We start from the raw sequence: 14,414 nt of genomic DNA, 5'->3' as shown, positions 1-14,414 counted from the left end.
TTTAAATATAGTCAGCAGAGGTATAGCTCTGTTGACAAGGGATAAACCCCGCCTAGAGAGTAACTTTCTTCTCCCCTTCACAGTAGGCCTAAAAGCAGCCACCAATAAAGAAAGTGTTCAAGCTCAACAGCAACAGCACCAAAAATTCCAGAATAAACCTCCAACTCCTAACTTCCTACTGGACTAATAATAATAGAAGAGATAATGTTAATATAAGTAACAACAATAAATTTCTCCACGCACAAGCTTATATCAGAATGGACCCACCACTGATAGTTAACAACCAGACTTTTCCATACCACTAAATATTTTCAAGTCCCACCCATTGTTAACCCAACACAGGCGTGCATACTGGAAAGATTAAAAGAAATAGAAGGAACTCGGCAAACATAAATCCCACCTGTTTACCAAAAACATCACCTCTAGCATGACAATTATCAGAGGCACCGCCTGCCCCGTGACACGTGTTCAACGGCCGCGGTACCCTGACTGTGCAAAGGTAGCATAATCATTTGTTCTCTAATTAAGGACTTGTATGAAAGGCCTGACGAGGATTCTACTGTCTCCTACTTCCAGTCGGTGAACTTGACTTCCCCGTGAAGAGGCGGGGATAGACCTATAAGACGAGAAGACCCTATGGAGCTTTAATTAATTAACCTCACTGCAACCTCTACAAACCAATAGGAACAACCACCTGCAGCTTAGGCTAACAATTTCAGTTGGGGTGACCTCGGAGCATAAATAAACCTCCGAATCGCTATATATTCAGACCTTACCAGTCGACATGTTTCAACACCATTAATTGACCCAAGCAATTGATCAACGGAACAAGTTACCCTAGGGATAACAGCACAATCCTATTTCAGAGTCCATATCGACAATAGGGTTTACGACCGCGATGCTGGATCAGGACAACCTAATGGTGCAACAGCTATTAATGGTTCATTTGTTCAACGATTAAAGTCCTACGTGATCTGAGTTCAGACCGGAGTAATCCAGGTCGGTTTCTATCTGTAAACCTTTTCCCCCAGTAGGAAAGGACAAGAGAAATAGGGACTACTCTACAAAAGCGCCCTAAAATTAAATAGATGAATTAATCAAAATCTAATCAACCCCTAACAACTAACCCCAAACCAGGGTTTGTTAAGATGGCAGAGCCCGGTAACTGAAAAAAACTTAAACTTTTATAATCAGAGGTTCAACTCCTCTTCTTAACAAAGTGTCTTTTACCAATATTATATGCCTAATTGTCCCCATTCTCCTAGAGGTAGCGTTCCTAACACTAGTAGAGCGAAAAATTCTAGGCTACATGCAACTCCGTAAAGGACCTAACATTGTAGGACCCTGCGGTTTACTCCAACTGATGGCAGACGCAGTAAAATTATTCACTAAAGAACCCCTCCGCCCACTCACATCATCCAAACTCATATTTATTGTTGCTCCAACACTAGCCCTCCCCCTAGCCCTCAGCCTGTGAATTCCACTCCCAATGCCATACCTGCTCATCAATCTTAACCTCGTCATCCTGTTTACCCTAGCAGTATCCAGTCTAGCCTTATACTCCATCCTATGATCAGGATGAGCATCAAACTCAAAATATGACCTAATCAGACCACTACGGGCAGTAGCACAAACAATTTCATATGAAGTCACCCTAGCAATTATTCTCCTGTCCATTATACTAATGAATGGGTCATTTACACTATCAACCCTAACTACCACACAAGAATATACATGACTAATCTGACCAGCATGACCCCTAACCATGATATGATTCATCTCCACCCTAGCTGAAACCAACTGAGCCCCCTTTGACCTCACCGAGGGAGAATCAGAATTAGTATCTGGCTTTAAAGTAGAATATGCAGCAGGCCCCTTTGCCCTATTTTTCCTAGCTGAATATGCTAACATCATTTTAATAAACGCCCTCACTGCCACCCTATTTTTCGGCGCATTCCACAACCCCCTCCTCCCAGAACTTCACACAATCAATTTCACCACCAAAACTCTAATCCTAACCACCATATTCTTATGAATCCGAGCATCCTACCCACGATTACGCTGACCAACTAATACACCTACTATGAAAAAATTTCCTCCTACTCATCCTAGCCATGTGCATATGGCACATAGCTACACCCATCTCATTTGCGAGCATCCCCCCCACAAACATAAGAAATATGTCTGACAAAATAATTACTTTGATAGAGTAAACAATAGAGGTTATAGCCCTCTTGTTTCTAGAAATACAGGAATCGAACCCATATTTGAGAATTCAAAATTCTCCGTGCTTCCACATTACACCACATTCTAATAGTAAGGTCAGCTAATCAAGCTATCGGGCCCATATCCTGAAAATGTTGGTTTATACCCTTCCCGTACTAATCAACCCCATAACCCTAAGCATCACTATAGTAACACTGTTCTCAGGCACAATAATTGCAATGTTTAGCTCCCACTGGCTTCTAATCTGAATAGGGTTAGAAATCAACATATTCACAATAATCCCCATCCTAATATTAAAACACAACCCCCGATCAACAGAAGCAGCTACTAAATATTTCCTTACACAAGCCACAGCATCATTGCTTCTAATAAGAGCCATGATAATCAATCTCATATACTCCGGCCAATGAACAATCATAAAAATCTTTAACCCACTAGCATCATGTATCATTACCATCTCCATTGCCATAAAGCTAGGACTCACCCCATTCCACTTCTGGGTGCCGGAAGTATCTCAGGGAACTCCACTGTTCTCCGGAACAATTCTACTAACATGACGAAAACTAGCCCCCATCTCAATCCTATATCAAATCACAACCTCCATCAACCCTCCACTCCTACTGACAATGACCATTCTCCCCATTATAATCAGAGGCTGAGGAGGACTAAATCAAACACAACTACGAAAAATCATGGCCTATTCATCCATCACTCACATAGGATGAATAACGGCCATTATCATGTACAGCCCCACCCTAATAGCCCTAAATCTCATTATCTACCTACTCATAACAACCTCAATATTACTCCTATTCATTCATCAATCATCAGCTACCACCCTAGCACTTACACACACATGAAACACCATGCCACTCCTAACCACCCTAATGGCAACCGTACTTCTATCAACAGGAGGACCCCCACCCCATCAGGATTTTTACCCAAATGAATAATTATTCAGGAAATAGCAAAAAATGACCTAATTATTATACCCACAGTAATAGCCATTCTAGCACTACTCAACCTGTACTTTCACATACGCCTCATCTACTCCACGTCACTCCCATTATTTCTGTCCGCCAGTAACACAAAAGTCAAGTGACAATTTAAATCCAGCACACCATCACCTCTTATACCAACCCTCATCACCCTATCCACAATAATCATCCCCCATCACCAATGCTCCACATTCTGGAATAGGGGTTTAGGATAGCAAAGACCAAGATACTTCAAAGCCCTAAACAAGTATGAAATACTTAACCCCTGTACAAGGACTGTAAGACCTCATCTTACATCTATTGAATGCAAACCAAACACTTTAATTAAGTTAAGTCCTTACTAGATTCATGGGCTTTGATCCCATGAAATTTTAGTTAACAGCTAAATACCCTAACGTACTGGCTTCAATCTACTTCTCCCACTGTAAAAAAAAAAGGCGGGAGAAGCTCCGGCAGAGTTGAAACTGTTTCGCTGTATTTGCAATTCAGTATGATATATTCACCATGAGGCTGTGCAAAAAAGGGACTCCACCCCTGTCTTTAGATTTAGTCTAATGCTTTCTCAGCTATTTTACCTATGTTCATTGCCCATTGATTATTCTCAACAAACCACAAAGACATCAGAACCTTGTACCTATTATTTGGTGCCTGAGATGGAATAGTAGGCACTGCTTTAAGCCTGCTAATCCGAGCTGAACTAGGGCAACCAGGAACACTACTAGGTGATGACCAGATCTATAACGTAATCGTTACCACACATGCATTTGTTATAATTTTTTTCATGGTTATACCAATTGTAATTGGTGGTTTCAGGAACTTATTAGTCCCATCAATGATCGGAGCCCCTGACATGGCCCTTCCCCAAATAAACAACATAAGTTTCTGATTACTACCACCATCATTCTTACTTCTGCTCGCTTCCTCCATGGTAGAAGCAGGCGCAGGTACAGGCTGAACCGTGTACCCACCCCTAGCAGGCAACCTGGCCCACGCAGGCGCATCAGTTGATCTAACCATCTTCTCGCTACATTTAGCAGGAATCAATTTTAGGCGCCATTAACTTTATTACCACCATTATTAACATAAAGCCTCCTGCAATGTCCCAATACCAAACCCCACTATTTGTGTGATCAGTTCTAGTCACAGCAGTCCTCCTTCTCCTGTCACTCCAGTCTTGGCCACCGGAATTACCATACTCCTAACAGACTGCAATTTAAATACCACGTTCTTTGACCCTGCCGGAGGGGGTGACCTTATCTTCTACCAACATCTGTTCTGATTCTTCAGACACCCTGAAGTCTATTTTCTTATCCTACCAGGCTTCAGCATGATCTCCCACATTGTCACATACTACTCCGGAAAAAAAGAACCATTCAGCTATATAGGAATAGTGTGAACCATAATGTCAATTGGATTTTTAGGCTTCATCGTCTGGGCCCATCACATATTTATAGTAGGAACAGATGTAGACAGATGAGCATGTTTCACATCAGCCACCATAATTATCGCTATCCCCACAGGAGTAAAAGTATTCAGCTTACTGGCCACACTACATGGAGGTAATATCAAATGATCCCCAGCTATGCTCTGAGCTCTCGGCTTCATTTTCCTGTTCACAGTAGGCGGACTAATGGGAATTGTACTGGCAAATTCATCACTAGACATCGTTCTCCATGACACGTATTACGTAGTAGCCCACTTCCACTACGTACTATCCATGGGGGCCATATTCTCAATTATAGGGGGATTCGTGCACTGATTCCCACTATTCTCAGGCTACACGTTTGACAACCTGAGCCAAGATTCACTTTGTAATCATGTTCGTGGGTGTAAACATAACATTCTTCCCTCAACATTTCCTGGGCCTCTCAGGGATACCACGATGCTACTCTGACTACCCCGATGCATACACAATGTGAAATACAATCTCATCAATGGGCTACTTCATTTCGCTAACCGCAGTAATACTAATAGTCTTCATAATCTGAGGAGCCTTCGCTTCTAAACGCAAAGTATCACTGGTAGAACTTACTACCACTAATATTGAATGACTCCACGGCTGCCCATCACCATACCACACATTTGAGGAACCTGCATTTGTCAAAGTCTAGCTCAAGAAAGGAAGGAATCGAACCCCCCAAAATTGGTTTCAAGCCAACCTCATACCCACTATGACTTTCTTCATGAACGAGGTGTTAAAAAAACAATTTTATAACTTTGTTGAAGTTAAATTATAGGCTAAAACCCTTTACACCTCTATGGCTTACCCCCTACAACTAGGATTTCAAGACTCCACATCACCAATCATAGAAGAGTTACTTAACTTTCATGACCATACACTAATGATTATGTTTTTAATTAGCACTTTAGTGCTATATATCATCTCACTAATACTGTCAACCAAACTCACCCATACCAGCACTATGGATGCCCAAGAAGTGGAAACCGTATGAACAATTCTCCCAGCCATTATCCTAATCTTAATTGCCCTGCCCTCACTACGAATCCTATATATGATAGATGAAATCAACAACCCACTACTTACTGTCAAAACCATAGGCCACCAGTGTTACTGAAGTTATGAATACACAAATTATGAAGACCTTAACTTCTACTCATACATGATCCCCACTTCCGACCTAAAGCCCGGAGAACTCCAACTGTTGGAAGTAGATAACCGAGTTGTTCTATCCATGGAAATGTCACTTCAAATATTAATTTCATCAGAAGACATACTTCACTCATGAATGGTCCCCTCACTATGACTCAAAACCGATGCCATCCCAGGACGACTGAACCAAGCCACCCTTCATCTTCACGTCCCGGCCTCTACTATGGCCAATGCTCAGAAATTTGTGGATCAAACCACAGCTTTATACCAAACGTACTTGAACTTGTCCCACTTAAACATTTCGAAGACTGATCCACATCCATACTCTAAATCATTAGAGAAGCTATTCTAGCGTTAACCTTTTAAGTTAAAGGCTGGGAACCTGAACTTTCCCTTAATGAAATGCCTCAACTAAATACATCAACATGATCCATTACCATTCTGTCAATATTCATCTCACTATTTATCCTAATACCACTCAGACTTACCAAACACAACTTCCCTACCTCCCCAACACCCAAAACACTTAATACAACAAAACACTTAACCCCTTGAGAAGCAAAATGAATGAAAATTTATTCATCTCTTTCATCACTCCCACAGTAATAGGAATTCCTATTGTAATCCTCATCGTGATACTCCTGACCCTACTATTTCCATCACCCAGCCATCTAATTGCAAACCGACTCATTTCAGTCCAACAATGGGTGATCAACCTAATCTTAAAACAAATAATAATTATTCACAGCCCCAAAGGACAGACCTGATCCCTAATACTAATTTCACTTGTTATATTTATTGGGACAACAAACCTCCCAGGACTACTCCCCCACTCATTTACCCCTACCTCTCACCTCTCTATGAACCTGGGAATAGCCATCCCACTCTGGGCCGGGGCAGTAATCACGGGCTTCCACCACAAAACCGAAACATCATTAGCCCACTTCCTACCACAGGGGACCCCAATTCCCTGCATCCTCATAATAGTGGTCATCGAAACAATCACTCTGTTTATTCAACCTATAGCCCTGGCCCTGCAACTCACAGCAAACATCACTGCAGGACACCTTGTCATACACCTGATCGGAAGTGCCACACTAGCACTAATATCCATCAGCCCTACAACAGCTCTCATCACCTTCATCACTTTAATCTTACTAACAATTCTCAAACTCGCAGTAGTGCTTATCCAAGCCTACGTATTTACACTCCTAGTTAGTCTTTACCTACATGACAATGCCTAATGACCCACCAAGCACATGCCTACCACATAGTTAACCCCAGTCCATGACCCCTAACGGGAGCCCTGTCCGCCTTACTAATAACCTCGGGCCTGGTGATGTGATTTCACTTTAACTCTACAACTCTATTGATCACTGGCCTAACCACCAACTTCCTGACAATATACCAATGATGACGAGACGTAGTCTGAGAAAGCACATTCCAAGGACACCACACAACAACCGTACAAAAAGGACTACAATATGGAATAATCATATTTACCGTCTCAGAAGTCTTCTTTTTTCTAGGATTTTTCTGAGCCTTTTACCACTCCAGCCTAGCACCAACACCAGAACTCGGTGGATATTGACTCCCTACAGGAATTAACCCACTTAATCCACTCTAAGCACCCCTTCTACACACCTCCATCCTTCTGGCCTCCGGAGTATCAACCACATGAGCTCACCACAGCCTGATGGAAGGAAATCACAAGCACATGCTGCAAGCCCTATTCATCACAATCGCCCTAGGGGTGCACTTCACCCTCTTACAAGCCTCAGAATACTTCGAAGCGCCATTCACTATCTCCGACGGAGTGTACGGCTCAACCTTCTTTGTAGCCACGGGATTCCACAGACTACATGTAATTATCGGCACCTCATTTCTAATCGTCTGCTTCCTACGCCAATTAAAATTTCACTTTACCTCTAACCACGGCTTCGGATTGGAGGCAGCAGCTTGATACTGACACTTTGTGGATGTAGTCTGACTATTCCTCTACGTCTCAAATTATTGATGAGGCTCATGTCCTTTTAGTATAACAAGTACAGTTGACTTCCAATCAATTAGCTGCGATAACAAACCCGGAAAAGAACAATTAACCTGATTCTTACCCTACTAATTAATTCCGCACTAGCCTCACTACTTGTGACCATCGCATTCTGATTACCCCAATTAAATATTTACTCCGAAAAATCAAGCCCGTACGAGTGTGGATTCGACCCCATAGGATCAGCCCGGCTCCTTTTCTCCATAAATTTTTTTCTAGTAGCCATCACATTCCTTCTGTTCGACCTAGAAATTGCTTTACTCCTACCACTCCCATGAGCCTCACAAACTAACAACCTTAACCCCACACTAGTTATAGCCCTCATTCTCATTTCACTTCTAGCACTAGGACTGGCTTATGAATGATCTCAAAAAGGCTTAGCATGAACTGAATATGATAATTAGTTTAACCCAAAACGAAAGATTTTGACTCATTAAATTACGATTAAGCTTGTAATTATCATATGCCATCTATCTACATCAACATTTTACTAGCATTTACCATAGCCCTCCAAGGACTACTACTATACCGATCACACATAATATCCTCCCTTCTATGCCTGGAAGGCTTAATACTATCCCTATTTGTCCTAAGCACCCTGATAATCTTAAATACCCATCACACACTATCCATTAGTAAGGTAATGTGCAGAATACTTAAATTGCTTCAATATTCTCAATGTTCTAAAATATTTCAATTTCAACATTACGTGGTACATGGGATAGTAGCTTCTTAAGAGAAGGTCCAATTTTATATCATTATATGATGGTAATGAACATTTATAATTAGTCTACACTTCATGCATTAAAGTTGCATTGTGAATGTTATATTCAGCAGATGGATTAAGCCTTAAATACTGAGAGACACCTAAGAGGTCAGCTCCTTTTTGTATGACTGCTCTCAGAATTAATTACTTCTTAAGGAAACATTGTGGTGAACAAAGATGTCTGTTTACGTGGAGGAGAGATACATTGTGAGGAACAAGCTTCTCAGCATCCCTTAAATCCAACAAAGCAGGCAGCCAACTTTAAATCTATGTACTAATGACAAAGAAATGCAGCAAAAGAAAATTTACCTTAGTGTCTCCATATATAAGAATAGGATACTTAAATATATTATGCATGATGTTTCACTTATTCTTTTTATAAGGGACTCATGGAGAAGAAAGAAATTTGAAGTTTGTATCAAAAATTTTGAAGTTTCCATCAAAATAGCAAATTGTTTCCCCACTTTTTAGTTTATCTATGGACCCTACTAAATATATATAGGGTTGTTGGTAGCTTCCAATGAAATTTCTGGTGCAGTTGATAAGAATTCATATGTGATGAATTTTATCTCAGCCTCCATTTTCTTTCCTGTTCTTTTTTTCATTTCTTTTTTCTTTTCATTTCTCTGTAATTTATGCTAACCATAGAAATAGTAGTCTGAATCTGCATTTATGGATCTTTCATTATTAAAGGGTGGTGAACCCCAAATTCTCATCAGATAGCTGAGTAAAGTGAAACACATAAAGGTTATCAATACTCAATAGCTTTTGACAGCTAATCTCATAGTAAACTAGACATACATGAAAACACCAAGCTGATGATTATAAAATACTGGGCATTCAAAAAATCTTAACATCTTTGTTCATTTTACTGAGAACTTCTTCTGAGTCAGACATTTTGTCAACAAATGTATAAATACCAATATAGAGCTTCTTTTTCTGCCATTGTTAGTAAATAAAGCAAAAATTGTTTTTCACTCACTATGTGACAGTTACATTCTTAGTGTTATACTTAACCTACTTAATCTCACAAAAAAACTTACAACTTAGTTATTATATTGATGGTCTTGTTATAATTGATGAAACAGAAACTTAGAGCTTTACATAACTTGGCCAAGGTCACAGAGCCAGTGAACAGAGTTAATTTTGGAACTCAGAATTTTCTACCTCAAGAGCACAATCTCTCAACTGGGAAGTCATTTTCTCTCTTATAAGTGAATATTTTTCTCTCATTTTTCTGACAAAGACAATGTTCTAGCCTTCCAGCAACCTGCATTTCTTTCCCATTTAAAACAAATTTAATATAGTGATCTTAAGAATGCTTTTATCCCAATATTATTTGGTGATCTGAAATTTATATGCATGGTTGTGACATTTGTTGATACTGTGGATATTGAGCATTAGGAAGAACCCACATTTTGTTGTCAAAGCATTGAGAAGCCATGAATTTTACAGAGTCTAATTTCTGATGCTCCAAAGCTCTCCAGGGAAGCAAAGAGGAAGGCATCCATATAAAACCATTATCGTTATCAAATTAGAGCCGATGGTGGCAGTATCCAGCTGATATCCACCGGTCTATAATAGCAGTAGGAGAGGGCTAAAACCAAGAAAGAATTATGAGTAATTGGTGTCCAAAATATTCATATTTGAGCTCATCCAGAATCAATGCTATAGAATTGATATATAGCATATAGAATGATATACAGAATAACTAGAATAACTAGAATGCAAATCTCTATCTTCTAAGTTGAAGTCTAGTGTTTTGCCTTATTAGGAAGTGTTCCAGTTTGCTAAGGCTGCCAAAATGCAATATACAAGAAATGGATTGGCTTTTATAATCATGTATGATTATTTCACAAATTTATAGTTCTGAGGCCATGATAATATCCAAATTAAGACATCAAGAGGAAGATACCTTCTCTGAGGAAAGGCTGCTGGCATCTGGGGTTCCTCTTTCACATAGGAAGCCACATGGCTGGCTCTGCTGAACCTTCTTTCATGGCTTTAGCTTCTGGCTTCATTGGCTTTCTCAAAAATACCTCTAGGCTTCTGTCTCAGCTCCTGTAAGTCCTTGCTTGCTTCTTCCAGGAACAATCTCTGGCTTACATATCTTAGCTTCTCTGCAAAATGTCTCTCTCAGCTTCTCTCTTAGCTTCTCTGCTTGTTTCTCCTGGGGTGTTTCTGTCCAAGCATTTCCAAGTATCTGGGTCTTTGTCAGCTATGAGCATTCTCTCTCTCTCCCTGAGATCTCTTAAGGACTCCAGTAAACTAATTAAAACCCACCTTGATTGGGCGGGGTCTCAGCTCCATGAAAAAAACAATCAAAAGTTACCACCCACAATTGGGTGGGTCATATCTCCAAAGAAGCAACTTAATCAAAAGGTCCCACCCACAACAGTTTTGCCCCCACAAGATTGAATTAGAAGAGCATAGTCTTTTATAGAGTACATAAGAGATTCAAATCAGTACAGGAAGTGAAAAGTGTTTGTTCTATTATTTCAAATATAGCAGGTATTTTTTCAGCGAGAATGCTACTTGATTGATGAAAATGGATAAAAACAGATTTAAGTCCTATAGGCCATTCTTGTTCTCTAACTGGTCCTATATAAGGGATCTCTACTCATTAGAACACAAAGTACTGATTAATTACCCCAACACCCAAGGTTCTTCACAAGCTGGCTTCAAATTACCTTTACAACCTTCTGTCTCATTACTGTTTTCACCCACTTAGAATTTCAACCCAGCTAAATTACTCACGTGATCAATTTCCCCATAAAATTTTCACAGAATTATGGAGATTCAAAGTTAGATGTATAGCTAAAATGTATTTGTAGCTAAAATCTTTTTCTGAACCTCCAACTTGAATTCTTGTTACCATGGCAGGAATTTATGAATATTATATGCATAATGTACAAAACTTGGGGTTATAAATTCACTGCCTCAATGTTTACCCTGATCTTTCTCTACCATTTATACATTAGTGAATGCACTCAGTGTTCGAACTTATGTATTGTTGCTGTATCTCTTATTAAGATAAGGAAAATTTTATCTGGGACTTACTAAGTTGAGTAACATTCAATTCCTTGGGCCGATCACTATACCTTTTTTTTTTTTTGCCTCTAAAGAGGACAACAATGGTTAAAATATGTTTTCTGCTCTATTGCTCAAAAAGCTTTCCAAAAAGAAGAGATTATTAAATAAGACCTAAAACATGAGAACTCTTCATGCTGATGGCAGCTCATGGTAGGGGTATGAGAAAGGGGAGAGCAGTCTTATCAGAAGAAAGAGTATGTAATACAGTCCTCACATGGGAGAGAACCTGGTGGTTTTAAGGAACTTAGATTAAATACAGATGTGGTGGATCAAGGTTCTACCAGATGAGCCAGAAATGTCAATAAATCACAAAGCTCATTGCAAGCCACATTGAGGATAATGCTCTTTAAGCCAACCCAAATGGAAACCATTGCCATAAGGAGACTGCCATGTGACTGGATCTACCCATTTTAACTTCCTTCTAACTGAAGGTCAGGAAATGAATTGGCAGGGAATACGGGATCCTCCTCAATTGGAAACTCCCTGAAATTCTCATATTCTGTCAACTTGTAATGACTCCTTTTAAAAAGGCAGAAAAAGGATTCATCGACCAATCAGGTAATTATAAACGTCAGTATTGTAATATTACATTGTTTGGTATGAAAATCTATTGCTTCCTACAGGTGCTAAAATGCAATGCATAAAAATTAACGATGAATTTAGGTCTTGGACTTACAATGTACAAAGATTTAAGTAGTAACAAGTACAAAAAATGGTGGGAAGACAGAGGGTTGTAGGAAAAGTTTATGTGCATGCTTCCGAAGTTAAGTTGGTCTTCCACAAAATATGATTGTTATATATTTAGGATGTTAAATTTTCACCCATGGTAACCACAAGAAAAATAGAAGAAAAATAAATCCATTTAGAAGTGAGAAGACATTTAAAATGGCACAACACACAAAGAACAAATAAATATAGAAGTAGGCTTGAATGGAACTGGGGGATAAAAATATATGACTTACAAAGGCTTACCAGAAAAAGGCAGAAGAAAGTCCTGCATTATCAGTAGACACTTTAAATGCAAATGGATTAAACTCTCAAGTTAAAAGACAGAGATTGGCAGAAGGGATTAAAAAGCATGACCCAACTATATTCTGTCTACAAGAGACTCACCTTACATTCAAAAATGCAAGTAGATTGAAAGTGAAAGGATGGGAAAAAAATGTATATCATGCAAATAGTAAGCAAAAGAGACCTGGGATGGCTATACTAATATTGAATAAAATAGATGGGCATTATATATTGATAAAGGGGACAATTCAGCAGGAAGATACAATTATAAATATATATGCATGTAACTACAGAGCACCAAAATATATGAGGCAAATACTAACAGATTTGAAGGTTGAAATTGACAGTTCTACATTAATAGTGGGAGAATTTAGCACATAACTATCAATAATGAATAGCACATCTAGTCAGAAGATCAATAAAGAAGTACAGGTCTTACTTGCTTATATGGTAATAAATGAATTATATCTGACAAACATATATAGAACACTGTACTCAACAAAAACAGAATTAACATTCTTCTTGAGTGCACATGGTTCATTTTCTAGGATAGACCATACATTGGGTCACAAAACAAGTTCTCAATAAATTAAAAAATACGGAAATCATAAAATGTATATTCTCTGACCACAGCAAAATGAAGCTAGAAATCAATAACAGAGGGATAAATGGAAAATTCACAAGTATATGGAAATTTAAAAACATGCTCTTAAGCAAACAATGTGTTAAAGAGGAAATCAGAAGCAAAATTAGAAATATCTGGAGGTGATTGAAAACAAAAATACAGCATACCAAAATTCATGGAGTCCTGTGAAGGCAGTGCTGACAGGGAAATTCATAGCTCTAAATGCTTACATTAAAAAAGAGAAAGACCACAAATCAGAGGTCTAACCTCAAAACTGGAAGAACCAGAAAAATAAGAATAAACTAAACCCAACATGAGCAGAATGAAGTAAATAACAAAGATAAGAGTGGAGATAATGAAATAGAAAACACAAAAACAATAGAAAGAATCAACAGAACAAAGTTGGTTCTTTAAAAAGATCAATAAAATTGACAAATCTTTAGCTAGACTACAAAGAAAATAAAAAGTTTATACAAATAAAAAAAAATCAGAAATGGAAAGGGGGACACCCTGGGACAAAGAAGCAATGATGTATAGCAGCCAAGAGAAAGGAGTTAAGGCAAAAGCCCAGTGACATTTTGGAGAAAGCTGTTTTGAAATACAGCCCAAGAGCAAAGGAGCAGCAGCCGCTAGCCACATGCCTTCCCAACTGACAGAGGTGTTCCGGATGCCATCGGCCATTCTGCAGTGAAGTTATCACTGTTGGTGCCTCAGTTTGGACACTTCTATGGCCTTAGGACTGTAAATTTGTATCCAAATAACCCCCTTTATAAAAGCCAATGCATTTCTTGTATTTTGCATAACAGCAGCATTAGCAAACTGCAACACCATATACAAACGTTGACTCAGATGAAAAACCTTAATGTAAGTAGTGGAACTATCAAACTTCTAGAAGAAAATGTAGGGAAACATCTTCAAGACTTTATGTTAGGCAATATTTTCTTATACTTTATACCCAAGCATAAGCAACAGGGGGACCTAATCAAATTTAAACACATTTTTTCCTCAAAAAACTTTATCATGGAAGTAAAATG

The 14,414-nt window shown here is 39.0% G+C and overlaps 2 pseudogenes; both read left to right on the top strand.

Annotated features, from left to right (window-relative positions):
• Positions 1-5,482: 5,482 nt before the first annotated feature.
• Positions 5,483-6,147, top strand: LOC119517587 (annotated as a pseudogene).
• A 251-nt stretch (positions 6,148-6,398) lies between these two features.
• On the top strand, positions 6,399-7,079 carry LOC119517586 (annotated as a pseudogene).
• The last annotated feature ends 7,335 nt before the right edge of the window (positions 7,080-14,414 follow it).

This window comes from Choloepus didactylus, chromosome 21, assembly GCF_015220235.1.
Source record: "Choloepus didactylus isolate mChoDid1 chromosome 21, mChoDid1.pri, whole genome shotgun sequence".
Taxonomy (NCBI): Eukaryota; Metazoa; Chordata; class Mammalia; order Pilosa; family Megalonychidae; genus Choloepus; species Choloepus didactylus.
Note: the sequence above shows the minus strand (reverse complement) of the source record. Positions and strands in the feature narration are given on the sequence as shown.